We start from the raw sequence: 19,473 nt of genomic DNA, 5'->3' as shown, positions 1-19,473 counted from the left end.
ATTCTACCTATATGTCAACTATTGAGCCATAAAAATAATAACCCTAAAGAAAAAAGTTACTTTTATATGTAACTGTCCCTTCAACTTTACACTGATTTTCAATGAAACTGCGCAACTAGAATTTCCATCACAAGAAGAAGATTTTATAGAGGAAAAAATCTTTCTATGTTCTTTTTAATTAAAAATCATGTATGTAATACTACCAGAATCTCAATTTACCTCAAACTGATGTGCTTTATATCTATTTATACTTTTGAATGGTGTCTTGTATAAAAAATCATAATTATTACATAAGTTAAGTTTTTTCATTGTAACTTGATACCCCATGATTTTTTTTTCTTAAAAAGTCCTTAAATCATGATGTTTTGTCATTCTGGGCACACAAAAGTCCACATGAGCTACTTCCTTGCAGTGAACATATGAAAAAATTACCCTATGCAGGTTGCAGTCTTGTAATTGACTGCTCCATAGGCTTACATGCAAAACAGCTCATCTTTGAAAATAAAAAAATAAAAAATGCTACATAGAAAAAAAATTTCATGTTCATATCATGTATGTATTAATGTGAAATTGTGATTTAATCGAAAAAAAAGTGGGTCATGCCACGAAGAATAAAAAGTTATGTAACCCTGTTGTCAAAACAATTTTTTTCTACTTTCTGTTTGCTGTTTTTACTAGGCCGCACCACTTCCAGTAAACATGATATCCTTCCACTTTCTTGGATTGATATCCCCAAAAAGATGCAAGATTTTTTTTAAATCTATATATATGTTTGAATTCAGCATAAACTTTTAATCAAACAGAAAAAATTGAGTCCAGAAAAAAATTCTGAAAAAAATGGACTATTTTATTTACCTCCATGTTTTGACATGCACCGGAAACTGGAGTTGTAATACAAGACTGGTACCTATAACTATAATGACATGTCTTAAAAAAATAAATCATTTACTTAGTTTCATTAAGTAGCCATATTTGAACATAAAAAATGCCATTAAAAGAATTGTTTTGTTGTATTAATAAATATAATCCCACTATTAAAGGAGTACCCCTTTCTGAAAAAAGGCAAAATTTGGAAATAAGTCATGCCTATCAAATGATCTGTAAATCTCATTCTACTCTATCTTTATGAATGTTTTCTTATTATTTGGATACTGTAAAGCTAGAAGAGAATTCTTATCTATTATTTTTATTTTTTTCCTTCTATTTGATTGAACCACATTCAATAGTTTACCCCTCCCCCTTTTTTCCATGAAATCTACCCAAGTGGGCCTCTTGTTTAAGTCAAATTGAAAAACTACCCAAAACTTTTTCATATTGAAGAATTTGTTGCAATTCAACTATCTAAAGACAAGAACGACCATACCTTTCTCTTTTTTGACTATACATGTCTTTATACATGCCTACTATATGATGGTTTTTAGACTGTACTTGACACCCCAATGCATATAAACTTTGCAATAAAATTCAAGAAAAAACAAAATGAATACTCAAGTTAGTGTTTTTGGTAAGAATATTGATTACTTGTCACACCTAATCACAAAAATCCTTGTCATGATGGATAGTTTTAGAAAAATTCTACTTTTTAAACAAATTTTTAACCCAAATATTGAATTTTCAATTAACCATACAGTGCCGCAGACAGGAAAAGAAGTCATAGACTCTTGTAAAGTGAACATTTTGTGAAAATCTTTTCACCAAAAGTTCATTTTATACATATTCTACCTATATGTCAACTATTGAGCCATAAAAATAATAACCCTAAAGAAAAAAGTTACTTTTATATGTAACTGTCCCTTCAACTTTACACTGATTTTCAATGAAACTGCGCAACTAGAATTTCCATCACAAGAAGAAGATTTTATAGAGGAAAAAATCTTTCTATGTTCTTTTTAATTAAAAATCATGTATGTAATACTACCAGAATCTCAATTTACCTCAAACTGATGTGCTTTATATCTATTTATACTTTTGAATGGTGTCTTGTATAAAAAATCATAATTATTACATAAGTTAAGTTTTTTCATTGTAACTTGATACCCCATGATTTTTTTTTCTTAAAAAGTCCTTAAATCATGATGTTTTGTCATTCTGGGCACACAAAAGTCCACATGAGCTACTTCCTTGCAGTGAACATATGAAAAAATTACCCTATGCAGGTTGCAGTCTTGTAATTGACTGCTCCATAGGCTTACATGCAAAACAGCTCATCTTTGAAAATAAAAAAATAAAAAATGCTACATAGAAAAAAAATTTCATGTTCATATCATGTATGTATTAATGTGAAATTGTGATTTAATCGAAAAAAAAGTGGGTCATGCCACGAAGAATAAAAAGTTATGTAACCCTGTTGTCAAAACAATTTTTTTCTACTTTCTGTTTGCTGTTTTTACTAGGCCGCACCACTTCCAGTAAACATGATATCCTTCCACTTTCTTGGATTGATATCCCCAAAAAGATGCAAGATTTTTTTTAAATCTATATATATGTTTGAATTCAGCATAAACTTTTAATCAAACAGAAAAAATTGAGTCCAGAAAAAAATTCTGAAAAAAATGGACTATTTTATTTACCTCCATGTTTTGACATGCACCGGAAACTGGAGTTGTAATACAAGACTGGTACCTATAACTATAATGACATGTCTTAAAAAAATAAATCATTTACTTAGTTTCATTAAGTAGCCATATTTGAACATAAAAAATGCCATTAAAAGAATTGTTTTGTTGTATTAATAAATATAATCCCACTATTAAAGGAGTACCCCTTTCTGAAAAAAGGCAAAATTTGGAAATAAGTCATGCCTATCAAATGATCTGTAAATCTCATTCTACTCTATCTTTATGAATGTTTTCTTATTATTTGGATACTGTAAAGCTAGAAGAGAATTCTTATCTATTATTTTTATTTTTTTCCTTCTATTTGATTGAACCACATTCAATAGTTTACCCCTCCCCCTTTTTTCCATGAAATCTACCCAAGTGGGCCTCTTGTTTAAGTCAAATTGAAAAACTACCCAAAACTTTTTCATATTGAAGAATTTGTTGCAATTCAACTATCTAAAGACAAGAACGACCATACCTTTCTCTTTTTTGACTATACATGTCTTTATACATGCCTACTATATGATGGTTTTTAGACTGTACTTGACACCCCAATGCATATAAACTTTGCAATAAAATTCAAGAAAAAACAAAATGAATACTCAAGTTAGTGTTTTTGGTAAGAATATTGATTACTTGTCACACCTAATCACAAAAATCCTTGTCATGATGGATAGTTTTAGAAAAATTCTACTTTTTAAACAAATTTTTAACCCAAATATTGAATTTTCAATTAACCATACAGTGCCGCAGACAGGAAAAGAAGTCATAGACTCTTGTAAAGTGAACATTTTGTGAAAATCTTTTCACCAAAAGTTCATTTTATACATATTCTACCTATATGTCAACTATTGAGCCATAAAAATAATAACCCTAAAGAAAAAAGTTACTTTTATATGTAACTGTCCCTTCAACTTTACACTGATTTTCAATGAAACTGCGCAACTAGAATTTCCATCACAAGAAGAAGATTTTATAGAGGAAAAAATCTTTCTATGTTCTTTTTAATTAAAAATCATGTATGTAATACTACCAGAATCTCAATTTACCTCAAACTGATGTGCTTTATATCTATTTATACTTTTGAATGGTGTCTTGTATAAAAAATCATAATTATTACATAAGTTAAGTTTTTTCATTGTAACTTGATACCCCATGATTTTTTTTTCTTAAAAAGTCCTTAAATCATGATGTTTTGTCATTCTGGGCACACAAAAGTCCACATGAGCTACTTCCTTGCAGTGAACATATGAAAAAATTACCCTATGCAGGTTGCAGTCTTGTAATTGACTGCTCCATAGGCTTACATGCAAAACAGCTCATCTTTGAAAATAAAAAAATAAAAAATGCTACATAGAAAAAAAATTTCATGTTCATATCATGTATGTATTAATGTGAAATTGTGATTTAATCGAAAAAAAAGTGGGTCATGCCACGAAGAATAAAAAGTTATGTAACCCTGTTGTCAAAACAATTTTTTTCTACTTTCTGTTTGCTGTTTTTACTAGGCCGCACCACTTCCAGTAAACATGATATCCTTCCACTTTCTTGGATTGATATCCCCAAAAAGATGCAAGATTTTTTTTAAATCTATATATATGTTTGAATTCAGCATAAACTTTTAATCAAACAGAAAAAATTGAGTCCAGAAAAAAATTCTGAAAAAAATGGACTATTTTATTTACCTCCATGTTTTGACATGCACCGGAAACTGGAGTTGTAATACAAGACTGGTACCTATAACTATAATGACATGTCTTAAAAAAATAAATCATTTACTTAGTTTCATTAAGTAGCCATATTTGAACATAAAAAATGCCATTAAAAGAATTGTTTTGTTGTATTAATAAATATAATCCCACTATTAAAGGAGTACCCCTTTCTGAAAAAAGGCAAAATTTGGAAATAAGTCATGCCTATCAAATGATCTGTAAATCTCATTCTACTCTATCTTTATGAATGTTTTCTTATTATTTGGATACTGTAAAGCTAGAAGAGAATTCTTATCTATTATTTTTATTTTTTTCCTTCTATTTGATTGAACCACATTCAATAGTTTACCCCTCCCCCTTTTTTCCATGAAATCTACCCAAGTGGGCCTCTTGTTTAAGTCAAATTGAAAAACTACCCAAAACTTTTTCATATTGAAGAATTTGTTGCAATTCAACTATCTAAAGACAAGAACGACCATACCTTTCTCTTTTTTGACTATACATGTCTTTATACATGCCTACTATATGATGGTTTTTAGACTGTACTTGACACCCCAATGCATATAAACTTTGCAATAAAATTCAAGAAAAAACAAAATGAATACTCAAGTTAGTGTTTTTGGTAAGAATATTGATTACTTGTCACACCTAATCACAAAAATCCTTGTCATGATGGATAGTTTTAGAAAAATTCTACTTTTTAAACAAATTTTTAACCCAAATATTGAATTTTCAATTAACCATACAGTGCCGCAGACAGGAAAAGAAGTCATAGACTCTTGTAAAGTGAACATTTTGTGAAAATCTTTTCACCAAAAGTTCATTTTATACATATTCTACCTATATGTCAACTATTGAGCCATAAAAATAATAACCCTAAAGAAAAAAGTTACTTTTATATGTAACTGTCCCTTCAACTTTACACTGATTTTCAATGAAACTGCGCAACTAGAATTTCCATCACAAGAAGAAGATTTTATAGAGGAAAAAATCTTTCTATGTTCTTTTTAATTAAAAATCATGTATGTAATACTACCAGAATCTCAATTTACCTCAAACTGATGTGCTTTATATCTATTTATACTTTTGAATGGTGTCTTGTATAAAAAATCATAATTATTACATAAGTTAAGTTTTTTCATTGTAACTTGATACCCCATGATTTTTTTTTCTTAAAAAGTCCTTAAATCATGATGTTTTGTCATTCTGGGCACACAAAAGTCCACATGAGCTACTTCCTTGCAGTGAACATATGAAAAAATTACCCTATGCAGGTTGCAGTCTTGTAATTGACTGCTCCATAGGCTTACATGCAAAACAGCTCATCTTTGAAAATAAAAAAATAAAAAATGCTACATAGAAAAAAAATTTCATGTTCATATCATGTATGTATTAATGTGAAATTGTGATTTAATCGAAAAAAAAGTGGGTCATGCCACGAAGAATAAAAAGTTATGTAACCCTGTTGTCAAAACAATTTTTTTCTACTTTCTGTTTGCTGTTTTTACTAGGCCGCACCACTTCCAGTAAACATGATATCCTTCCACTTTCTTGGATTGATATCCCCAAAAAGATGCAAGATTTTTTTTAAATCTATATATATGTTTGAATTCAGCATAAACTTTTAATCAAACAGAAAAAATTGAGTCCAGAAAAAAATTCTGAAAAAAATGGACTATTTTATTTACCTCCATGTTTTGACATGCACCGGAAACTGGAGTTGTAATACAAGACTGGTACCTATAACTATAATGACATGTCTTAAAAAAATAAATCATTTACTTAGTTTCATTAAGTAGCCATATTTGAACATAAAAAATGCCATTAAAAGAATTGTTTTGTTGTATTAATAAATATAATCCCACTATTAAAGGAGTACCCCTTTCTGAAAAAAGGCAAAATTTGGAAATAAGTCATGCCTATCAAATGATCTGTAAATCTCATTCTACTCTATCTTTATGAATGTTTTCTTATTATTTGGATACTGTAAAGCTAGAAGAGAATTCTTATCTATTATTTTTATTTTTTTCCTTCTATTTGATTGAACCACATTCAATAGTTTACCCCTCCCCCTTTTTTCCATGAAATCTACCCAAGTGGGCCTCTTGTTTAAGTCAAATTGAAAAACTACCCAAAACTTTTTCATATTGAAGAATTTGTTGCAATTCAACTATCTAAAGACAAGAACGACCATACCTTTCTCTTTTTTGACTATACATGTCTTTATACATGCCTACTATATGATGGTTTTTAGACTGTACTTGACACCCCAATGCATATAAACTTTGCAATAAAATTCAAGAAAAAACAAAATGAATACTCAAGTTAGTGTTTTTGGTAAGAATATTGATTACTTGTCACACCTAATCACAAAAATCCTTGTCATGATGGATAGTTTTAGAAAAATTCTACTTTTTAAACAAATTTTTAACCCAAATATTGAATTTTCAATTAACCATACAGTGCCGCAGACAGGAAAAGAAGTCATAGACTCTTGTAAAGTGAACATTTTGTGAAAATCTTTTCACCAAAAGTTCATTTTATACATATTCTACCTATATGTCAACTATTGAGCCATAAAAATAATAACCCTAAAGAAAAAAGTTACTTTTATATGTAACTGTCCCTTCAACTTTACACTGATTTTCAATGAAACTGCGCAACTAGAATTTCCATCACAAGAAGAAGATTTTATAGAGGAAAAAATCTTTCTATGTTCTTTTTAATTAAAAATCATGTATGTAATACTACCAGAATCTCAATTTACCTCAAACTGATGTGCTTTATATCTATTTATACTTTTGAATGGTGTCTTGTATAAAAAATCATAATTATTACATAAGTTAAGTTTTTTCATTGTAACTTGATACCCCATGATTTTTTTTTCTTAAAAAGTCCTTAAATCATGATGTTTTGTCATTCTGGGCACACAAAAGTCCACATGAGCTACTTCCTTGCAGTGAACATATGAAAAAATTACCCTATGCAGGTTGCAGTCTTGTAATTGACTGCTCCATAGGCTTACATGCAAAACAGCTCATCTTTGAAAATAAAAAAATAAAAAATGCTACATAGAAAAAAAATTTCATGTTCATATCATGTATGTATTAATGTGAAATTGTGATTTAATCGAAAAAAAAGTGGGTCATGCCACGAAGAATAAAAAGTTATGTAACCCTGTTGTCAAAACAATTTTTTTCTACTTTCTGTTTGCTGTTTTTACTAGGCCGCACCACTTCCAGTAAACATGATATCCTTCCACTTTCTTGGATTGATATCCCCAAAAAGATGCAAGATTTTTTTTAAATCTATATATATGTTTGAATTCAGCATAAACTTTTAATCAAACAGAAAAAATTGAGTCCAGAAAAAAATTCTGAAAAAAATGGACTATTTTATTTACCTCCATGTTTTGACATGCACCGGAAACTGGAGTTGTAATACAAGACTGGTACCTATAACTATAATGACATGTCTTAAAAAAATAAATCATTTACTTAGTTTCATTAAGTAGCCATATTTGAACATAAAAAATGCCATTAAAAGAATTGTTTTGTTGTATTAATAAATATAATCCCACTATTAAAGGAGTACCCCTTTCTGAAAAAAGGCAAAATTTGGAAATAAGTCATGCCTATCAAATGATCTGTAAATCTCATTCTACTCTATCTTTATGAATGTTTTCTTATTATTTGGATACTGTAAAGCTAGAAGAGAATTCTTATCTATTATTTTTATTTTTTTCCTTCTATTTGATTGAACCACATTCAATAGTTTACCCCTCCCCCTTTTTTCCATGAAATCTACCCAAGTGGGCCTCTTGTTTAAGTCAAATTGAAAAACTACCCAAAACTTTTTCATATTGAAGAATTTGTTGCAATTCAACTATCTAAAGACAAGAACGACCATACCTTTCTCTTTTTTGACTATACATGTCTTTATACATGCCTACTATATGATGGTTTTTAGACTGTACTTGACACCCCAATGCATATAAACTTTGCAATAAAATTCAAGAAAAAACAAAATGAATACTCAAGTTAGTGTTTTTGGTAAGAATATTGATTACTTGTCACACCTAATCACAAAAATCCTTGTCATGATGGATAGTTTTAGAAAAATTCTACTTTTTAAACAAATTTTTAACCCAAATATTGAATTTTCAATTAACCATACAGTGCCGCAGACAGGAAAAGAAGTCATAGACTCTTGTAAAGTGAACATTTTGTGAAAATCTTTTCACCAAAAGTTCATTTTATACATATTCTACCTATATGTCAACTATTGAGCCATAAAAATAATAACCCTAAAGAAAAAAGTTACTTTTATATGTAACTGTCCCTTCAACTTTACACTGATTTTCAATGAAACTGCGCAACTAGAATTTCCATCACAAGAAGAAGATTTTATAGAGGAAAAAATCTTTCTATGTTCTTTTTAATTAAAAATCATGTATGTAATACTACCAGAATCTCAATTTACCTCAAACTGATGTGCTTTATATCTATTTATACTTTTGAATGGTGTCTTGTATAAAAAATCATAATTATTACATAAGTTAAGTTTTTTCATTGTAACTTGATACCCCATGATTTTTTTTTCTTAAAAAGTCCTTAAATCATGATGTTTTGTCATTCTGGGCACACAAAAGTCCACATGAGCTACTTCCTTGCAGTGAACATATGAAAAAATTACCCTATGCAGGTTGCAGTCTTGTAATTGACTGCTCCATAGGCTTACATGCAAAACAGCTCATCTTTGAAAATAAAAAAATAAAAAATGCTACATAGAAAAAAAATTTCATGTTCATATCATGTATGTATTAATGTGAAATTGTGATTTAATCGAAAAAAAAGTGGGTCATGCCACGAAGAATAAAAAGTTATGTAACCCTGTTGTCAAAACAATTTTTTTCTACTTTCTGTTTGCTGTTTTTACTAGGCCGCACCACTTCCAGTAAACATGATATCCTTCCACTTTCTTGGATTGATATCCCCAAAAAGATGCAAGATTTTTTTTAAATCTATATATATGTTTGAATTCAGCATAAACTTTTAATCAAACAGAAAAAATTGAGTCCAGAAAAAAATTCTGAAAAAAATGGACTATTTTATTTACCTCCATGTTTTGACATGCACCGGAAACTGGAGTTGTAATACAAGACTGGTACCTATAACTATAATGACATGTCTTAAAAAAATAAATCATTTACTTAGTTTCATTAAGTAGCCATATTTGAACATAAAAAATGCCATTAAAAGAATTGTTTTGTTGTATTAATAAATATAATCCCACTATTAAAGGAGTACCCCTTTCTGAAAAAAGGCAAAATTTGGAAATAAGTCATGCCTATCAAATGATCTGTAAATCTCATTCTACTCTATCTTTATGAATGTTTTCTTATTATTTGGATACTGTAAAGCTAGAAGAGAATTCTTATCTATTATTTTTATTTTTTTCCTTCTATTTGATTGAACCACATTCAATAGTTTACCCCTCCCCCTTTTTTCCATGAAATCTACCCAAGTGGGCCTCTTGTTTAAGTCAAATTGAAAAACTACCCAAAACTTTTTCATATTGAAGAATTTGTTGCAATTCAACTATCTAAAGACAAGAACGACCATACCTTTCTCTTTTTTGACTATACATGTCTTTATACATGCCTACTATATGATGGTTTTTAGACTGTACTTGACACCCCAATGCATATAAACTTTGCAATAAAATTCAAGAAAAAACAAAATGAATACTCAAGTTAGTGTTTTTGGTAAGAATATTGATTACTTGTCACACCTAATCACAAAAATCCTTGTCATGATGGATAGTTTTAGAAAAATTCTACTTTTTAAACAAATTTTTAACCCAAATATTGAATTTTCAATTAACCATACAGTGCCGCAGACAGGAAAAGAAGTCATAGACTCTTGTAAAGTGAACATTTTGTGAAAATCTTTTCACCAAAAGTTCATTTTATACATATTCTACCTATATGTCAACTATTGAGCCATAAAAATAATAACCCTAAAGAAAAAAGTTACTTTTATATGTAACTGTCCCTTCAACTTTACACTGATTTTCAATGAAACTGCGCAACTAGAATTTCCATCACAAGAAGAAGATTTTATAGAGGAAAAAATCTTTCTATGTTCTTTTTAATTAAAAATCATGTATGTAATACTACCAGAATCTCAATTTACCTCAAACTGATGTGCTTTATATCTATTTATACTTTTGAATGGTGTCTTGTATAAAAAATCATAATTATTACATAAGTTAAGTTTTTTCATTGTAACTTGATACCCCATGATTTTTTTTTCTTAAAAAGTCCTTAAATCATGATGTTTTGTCATTCTGGGCACACAAAAGTCCACATGAGCTACTTCCTTGCAGTGAACATATGAAAAAATTACCCTATGCAGGTTGCAGTCTTGTAATTGACTGCTCCATAGGCTTACATGCAAAACAGCTCATCTTTGAAAATAAAAAAATAAAAAATGCTACATAGAAAAAAAATTTCATGTTCATATCATGTATGTATTAATGTGAAATTGTGATTTAATCGAAAAAAAAGTGGGTCATGCCACGAAGAATAAAAAGTTATGTAACCCTGTTGTCAAAACAATTTTTTTCTACTTTCTGTTTGCTGTTTTTACTAGGCCGCACCACTTCCAGTAAACATGATATCCTTCCACTTTCTTGGATTGATATCCCCAAAAAGATGCAAGATTTTTTTTAAATCTATATATATGTTTGAATTCAGCATAAACTTTTAATCAAACAGAAAAAATTGAGTCCAGAAAAAAATTCTGAAAAAAATGGACTATTTTATTTACCTCCATGTTTTGACATGCACCGGAAACTGGAGTTGTAATACAAGACTGGTACCTTGAATTTAGTGAAAATAGTCAAAATCTTTTTATTATATGCTTGAGATGGACTAAAAATGTTACGAACAGTACCAATTTGATAAATAGAAACGACGTCTGCGATTGGACTGCGAGAAAAAATCGATGGGGAATCCAGGTAGGTCAATTTTATTATTTATTTATAGCACTCAAAATGGCGTCGAGTTAGTTACCTTTTTGTTTCTTAGTGTGGATAGTAAAATTGGGGTTTGTCTCAGAGTTGGTAAAAGCACTCGAAACTAGGTGAGTCATGCGCAGTAGTGATAGATATGTAGTATAAATATAGAAAATTGAATATTTTAATCAACAAAAAAATTTAAAAAAAAATTCTGTATCATATACCCAAGCGCCTGTGATTAAAACGGGTCCGTAGAAATACCACAAATGACCTTCTTAGTGCACTAAGAACAGGATTTCACTCAAGGGACCTGATGGAATGATATAGTTGGCACAAATGACATGAAATATAGAAGTAGACTATGATGTTCAGTGGTTGTCGTTTGTTGATGTGGTTCATGAGTATTTCTCGTTTCTCGTTTTTTATATAGGTTAGACCGTTGGTTTTCCTGTTTGAATGGTTTTACACTAGTCATTTTTGGGGCCCTTTATAGCTTGATGTTCGGTGTGAGCCAAGGCTCCGTGTTAAAGGCCGTACTTTGACCTATAATAGATATTTACAAATTGTGACTTGGATGAAGAGTTGTCTCATTGGCACTCATACCACATCTTTTTATATCTATATGTTAAAATAAATAAATAAATAATTCCAAATTTTATAATCATATCTTTAGTAATTACGAAGTTATTTAATGTGTTATCGACACCTGCCACACTCAATTGATTGTCATTTGTCATTTGAACCTGTGAAATCGATTGAAATGCATGTTCATTCAATCAGGACCAGTTTATTACGCATGTGTATACAGGTTAAACATGTTTATACTCTTTCGCATGCTCTAGGTTTTTTTGTTTTATGGGTCTTGTATTTTGTATTTAAAAAAATGAAAATATGAGGTATTTCTACGAACCTGAAATAAAGTTTTTGAATATTTTTTCATCTATTTTCCAATAAGTTCCAGAATAGAAAACAAATTAAATACAACAACTCGTTTTTAAAAATAATAACGATTTTTTAAAAGAAAATTTTAAAATGAAAGAAAGTACAAATACAAAGTAAAAAATAATTCAACAATATAACTTATAAATTTATTGTTGCCAGTGACTTTATTTCCTGTGGCTCTTTTCAATAACTTTTTTCCGTGACTTTTTTCCATGACTTTTGTCCCTACATTTATCAATAAGAAGGTAGGACAGAAGGTCAAAAGAAAAAAAATGAAGGACAAGAAGTCACAATTTAGTTTTTAGATAATATTTTGGCAAAGATTTATAAAAAATATCTTCTTAAACTTTTACATATTGAATACATTTGTAGTAAAACATCCATAAGTAATCAAAATATCAGAGGGTCTTTTTGACTAGCTTCATGGCACCAAGAAATATATATCGTTGTATGGTTCAAATTTATTTAATCTCAATTTAAAAATGCTAATATGAAAAAAATAAGGAGATGTGGTATGACTGCCAATGAGACAACTATCTACCAGAGTTCAAATGACAAAGATAAATTAATTATAGTTCACCGTACGGCCTTCATCAACGAGAAAATCCCATATCGTATAATCGGCAATAATAAAAGGCCCCGACATGAAAGTTGTGAAACAATTCAAACGAGAAAACTAAAGGCTAATTTATACAATACAATTTACGAAAAACAAATATGACAGACACGAACCAACGACAACCGAACACATTGATTTTGAATTTCTATCCTGACAATTTTATTACTTTCAAAGAGGTAGGGCCAATTTCCCCTGATTTTTTTTCACAGAAGGGCCAATTTCAAAAAGTGCTGAAAGAATAAAATTTACGATATAAACATGAAATAAAAATGTTTTTCGGTCAATATCTCGATTTTTATGTATTATGTTATGTCTGGAAAATAGTTAATTTAACCTCCAAAAAAGGATGAAAGTCAAATATGCGGAATTTACCGTGTTTTTAGGTTGGAAAAACAGGGAATCCCCCTAGAAGGACACTTCAAACCAAAGCAAAGTTATGTTTTTTGTTGTTGTTGTAATTTATACAACTTTCCCCCTCAAAAATGAAATTGGTTTAGTGTGTCCTTAACCCTTTCCCTTTCACACCGGTACAGCTTACCGGTGAGGCAAATTTTAAGATATTTTTTGGGCATTTAGTCTCGTTCCATCGTCATTTGCTGACGTACAGATATGGTTAAGGGCTCAAATTAATCCTCAGAATACCAGCAATATGATCGAATGTGCATCAAACATCTATCATTATCAGTTTATAGTCAATTCGCCACTTACTGACATGTATTTATTCTGTAAAAACTTTTTTTTCTTCTTCGAATTTTAAAGAATATTTTCAAAAAGAAGTGCATAGAAAACTGTCCTTTTTGGGGGAATTATGACTTTTTTCAATAACTGTGCAGTGAGTTTTTGAAGAATGGTATTAAAACAATAGTTCTAACTTGTACACTAGTTAAAAATGTAATTTTTAGTGTACCAGCGCAATCACAAACTTGAAATGCGCTAAAAATCCGTAGTCATTTCTTAAAGATTTTATCGTAAAAGAGACAAAAACCACTGAAATGTCCTGAATTTTTTTTAGCAAAGTTGAAATAGATGTAACAAAACATGGTTTCGTAAGTGTTTGGGTATAATAAAGTTGAAAACACTTTTGTTTAAATGAAGGAAAATGTAGAGTGGGTGGCGCATATTCGCCTTGGACACATTTTCGCCGTTTTGCTATTTTTTCTGTAAAATGTGTGTGCCTTTACCCAATACTTGCCTATATAGATGGTTAAGGCTGTTTGTAATGTTACAACTGTTGATATTCCTCTTTGCCCCATTTCCAAGGTTATTCCCACATATTGAGAAATACGCAGGTTTTTTTAAATGATTTTGGCAATTATGTAAGATTTATATGGCAATCATGCGCAGTCTTAAAGTAAATATTTGTGAGAAAAATCGTATAGGAATGATCTCTCAAGCTAATTCATGTAATTGCAAACATTCGTTTTTATAATATACCAGGATAATGAGGATGGTCATATCATACATTGCGGCGAAAATGTGTCCCCCATGGTACACGAACAACTTGATTTCCTCTTGAGTTTGCGTTAAAACAATTAATTAATGTTTTGAAGATAATTTCTTTATCAAACATTTTTTTCATATAGTTAAATTTCTGAAACCTTCATAAAAAGTTCCAAATATTCGAATGTAGGTCGGATGTAAGAGGAAATGAACGATTTATGCGGCGAATATGGGTCTCTCACTCTATATGTCAATGGAAACAAGACAGACTAAGAACTGGATTCCTGCTATATTTGCGCAAAAACCATGCATTTGGCCATTTGGCATCAAAAATATATTATCTGAACACATAATTTCTAAAAGAAAACAAGCTGGGTGAGGATCTTCATCAATATGTTTTTTTTTTTTATTTAATTTTGATGGTAATTTTGTCATAGTCTCTATTCAAACTATTGGTGATTTTTAAAATGACTACATCAGCTATTTTGTGTTGAGGGATTGCATCTCGTTGATTTATACCTTTATCTCCTCTTATTCATATTTTTATCCAAAAAACGTTGGTGACATACATTTTGTCAGTATTTTTGATTGGAATTGTATACAGGTCGAGGCAAATATGATATATTTGGAATCCTTCCATAAAACAATAATGCATTTAATATATATTGTTCTAATCATGCAGTCAGCATTTGAAAGGATATTTATTTTTATGGAACGATGGAATAATATTTAAATGGAAGAATCAAAGTGTACATATATATTGCGAAAGAATATTCTCGTAATCACAACACACACAAACAATTTAATTTAAAAACTTACTTCTCATTGCTTCATATTTTACTGGATGGTTAGAGTTTCACTGAAGTTGCATGTTGAGTGCAACTTTCTATACGAAACTGTATTGATATTGTAAATTGTATGTTCCCATGGGAAGAAAAATTGTTCCAATAGGAAGAAAAAATTGTTCCCATAGGAAGAATAAATGGTCCCATGGAAGAAAAAGTATTCCCATAGGAAAAGTTCAATTCCCATGGGAACAGTACTTTTATCCCAAGGGAACTTTAAATTCCCATGGGAAATGTACTTTTAATCAGCTGTAGTGACGACAGTGACAACAGTGACATGTTGGGACATATGGGAAAATCTACTTCTTTTATTTATCTATCACTTGGTCAAAAAATATTTTTGTTATCTTGTAAAACAACAAAGTCAGATTTTCCAATTCTGGAATGGCAAATGTGTCCCGCACAGTGTAACTTATTTCCGGGGTTATGACTTATAATTTTAAATTGCAGAAAAAAAATTCAGACTTTTCCGGATGAAAGCATAATCCAAAAAATATTGCACTGTTTTATCGGGCGTATGACATTTGTATTTTATTCCAATTATTATAAGATTTTGTTCTTTTATTAGTTAGTATTAACTAGTAAATACAAACATTCAATATTTTCTCCTGTTGCAGTAAAAACTATCTTGTTCCTTGTTCTCGTTCACAACAGCCGTATAAATTCTCCGAGTATTTTGTTCTGTTCTTACTAATCAAGTAGTATTTGCATTTCAAATAACTACTACGTTTTTCAGTCATTGCAATACGTACTGGTTTTAAAGGAAAATAAACTTTTATGTAGCGTTTATAGTGGTCAATATCTAAACGATTGTATGAACTATAATAAATAATTGCTTTTTTGTCTGAAGCTATTTACAGAGTACACTACAACGTTACAGTTAGGACTGAAAAGGCAATGACTATTTATCATGACTGTTTTAAGATAAACAGGTTTTACTCCCGATATTTTATCTTGAAAAAAACAACTGAAAAGCTACTTCCAACAAACAATTGACTTAAACATTTACATGTGAACATTGATTTATGTTATCCATCGCACTACAGCGTTACCACCATCGGACTTCGGCGTAGCTATCATGAAGATAGCGTCACAATCCCACCATCGCACTTCAGCGTGATCAAAAACGCACTTCAGCGTCTAACCATCGCACATCAGCGTGACCATCGCGGTTCGGAGTGCCATCGCGGTTCAGAGTCCTACAGATATAAATGAACACAAATCCAAATGCAATTTTATTTCCTCAATAGACTTTTAGTTTTAAAGTGGAAGGTAATTTTATTTTTGTATCATTAAGGAGACAATCATTTGATTTTCCGGGGTGGGGTTTTCAGGTAGATTTTGAAAAATAACATCCTAGCCTTGTAAGAGCCGAAAATAAATAACCTTGCATAAGAAAGGATTTAAATGAATATTCTGTAAATAAACACAAAGTGCAGGAAACAGTTGTGCACAAAAGTGAAAATAAATTTTCGCGCAACAAATGTAAGCGTGCATAACGTTATGGTAGATGGAAATGAATAGCCAATCCGCAAATACAACCACTTAATTTGAACTTTGGAGGATGGTTGTCTCATTGGCAATCATACCACATCTCTTGTTTTTTATTCTAAAGTATTTCAGGACCTTCATAATTCGAATTCAGGATATCCTGAAATATTTCATGACCTTTACAAATAAAAGGTAAAAATTGATTTTTTTCTAAAGGTCCTTCAGTATTTAAATTTCAGGATATCTTTAATACATATGGATGAGCGCGATAGTATTATATTTTTTTGTTCGTGTTTTTTATCTTCTTAAAATTCAACCACCATGGCTACCATGTCTAAAAACCATGTTTCAATATCTAGAAAACCATAATAGTTAGAGAAATTAATCATTCGCGCAAAAAATGCTCAGAGTATCAATTTTTACTTGTTTCCCATTTCCACCAAAATAATCAGATGGCTTCTTTGAATGACTCCTTTCAAGAGTACCCCTCCTCCCCCTAAAATGACGACTTTTGACTTATTCGCGATGTTTGCCTTTTATATCAAAAACTATGATAGGTTGGAACTATAAAATAATCAACAATGCAAGATATATTTTTGACAGGTGAGCGATTCAGGCTATTAGGTATTAGGTATCTTGTAATTTTAGTTTAATGAATAAACTCTTATCCGATAAATGCAGCAACATATTTTCTCTCGAATATATGAGACAGACTACAATGTATATAGAAGCTTCTGAATATAGTCTACTATTTTACTGTATGTCAATACTCTTATCTCGGAAATAAAAAGTGAGTTCTCATTTGACGGAAAAACATACGACCAACAGCTGTTTTGCAGAACTACAAAAAATAAGGTAACTCCGCTACTGCCAAACCCTCGGTTCCCTAAGAAACGGCTCACTATATATATATACAGAGATAAGATAAAACGTATTTATAATAACACTTTATCATATTACAGCTACATGTATATAAATAAGTCTGAAAAATTAAGGCTGATATAAAAAAAATTCTAATTTTTCTGTTAACACTTCTCACAAATCATTTTACGTATTCAACTCACAATTATATGGAAATGATAATTTCTGTTGACCTTAAACTTCGTTTAAAACACGTACGAAATAGAAAACAATATAATGTATATAGATAAGACTATCTTATAAATATTTAGATGATACTTTCATCTGAATTAGTCTGGTTTTAGTCTGCAATTTTATTTTTAATGTCAGTACTCTTAACCCGTCAATATTTTATTAAAGAAAAGTACATGTATGATTCAGTGAAAGTGGATAGTTGCTTTGATGCTGTTGGGTTTTTTTCTCTTCTTTCCGGAATGAAACCAAGTTTCTTGTAAACTTGCGAAACTGCTGGCATCATATAAATAAAGTAATTGCGCTTTGAACTGCGCCTTGAGCAGTGTGGACAGAATAATGCATATATACCTCCAAACTTGTTTGTAAGACATGTAAAATTACGACACTGTTAACGGAAAAAGAAACGATAAGACCATGTTATTATTGTTCATATCATACCTCCTTCCGAAGAAGTCTGCAATTTGACTTTTTATGTTGGTACTCTTATCCCGGAAATATGATGTAAAGAGAAAGTTTGTGTTGCAGGGAAAGCTGCGATGCTTTCCGTTTTCTCCCCTTTCTGCCTAAATATGACACAATATTGTTTCTTATATTCTGTACAACTACTCATATCATACCTTTTTAAATACTTAAACTTATAAACGGACAGTCGTGTGGAAAGAATGATTCCTATATACCCTAAAAATTGCTTGCAAGACGTAAAACAAATACGACAAAATTAATAGAAATAACGATAAAACAATGAATATTTCTATATTAGATTTGCATGCGAATAAATTTGCAAAAATGTACCTGCAATAGTACTTTTTATGTCTGTACTCTTATCCCGGAAATATGCAATGGAGTTATGTAAATATTAGTTACAATGATTTCGGTTGTCTCCACTTTTTGATAAAATAACACAATACTTTTTTGTAATATTCTTTAACGTTCTAAAAGGAAAGTCGAGAGGACAGACTGGCTCCTAAATACCCATAACTTTGTTTCCAACACTAAAAAAAACACAATATAGTAAAAAGAAATATCAATTAAACAATACTATAATCTTTTTTATTATACCTCTATCTACACTACACAAATAGCGTTTTTATCCTAAACACAATCCTAAACACATTCTTGTCCCACTCTGTAGTTTAATTCGTTCAGAATTGTATGTAAATTGTAGTGGATTACAAAAACTATAAAAGGCTTATACAATTTTTTAGATTTACCAATTTCCTTTGGGGAAAGTATTAACACTGGAAATGGAGGGGTAATGTCTTTTTATCGATTATTTTTTTTTCAAACAGATATCGGAGTTGTTCGTTGACTTTTTCTTTGGTTGTTTGCTTATTTATTTGTGTTAGAAAAGTATGGCCGCTTCCACCTGAAAGTTTTTCGTTCATAATAGGCATCGAAAAGTGTAGAGAGTGAAACGTAGTAAAATTTAAACATATAAGAACACAATTAATATATTTCCAATGGTATCTCACATCTTTTCAAAAATGATCCTTAAAATGTAAAGCTTCACATATATGTATGGTTATTTTTGTTGTCGATGAAGATTGTGTCTATTCATTGTAGTTGGACTGCAATGTGGAATGCCCCACGCCTCTTTTTCTTTATTTGAATAATGAGTATCCTTACAATTAAATGTTTCTTTTTTTCAGATTATTTGGTTTTATTGGACTTCTTGATTATATTTTTTGATGAAAAATACTCAGAGT

Source organism: Mytilus californianus, unplaced genomic scaffold (assembly GCF_021869535.1).
Source record: "Mytilus californianus isolate M0D057914Y unplaced genomic scaffold, xbMytCali1.0.p SCAF_1, whole genome shotgun sequence".
NCBI classification, from domain to species: Eukaryota; Metazoa; Mollusca; class Bivalvia; order Mytilida; family Mytilidae; genus Mytilus; species Mytilus californianus.
The sequence above is the reverse complement of the archived record's forward strand: the minus strand, read 5'-3'. Positions refer to the sequence as shown.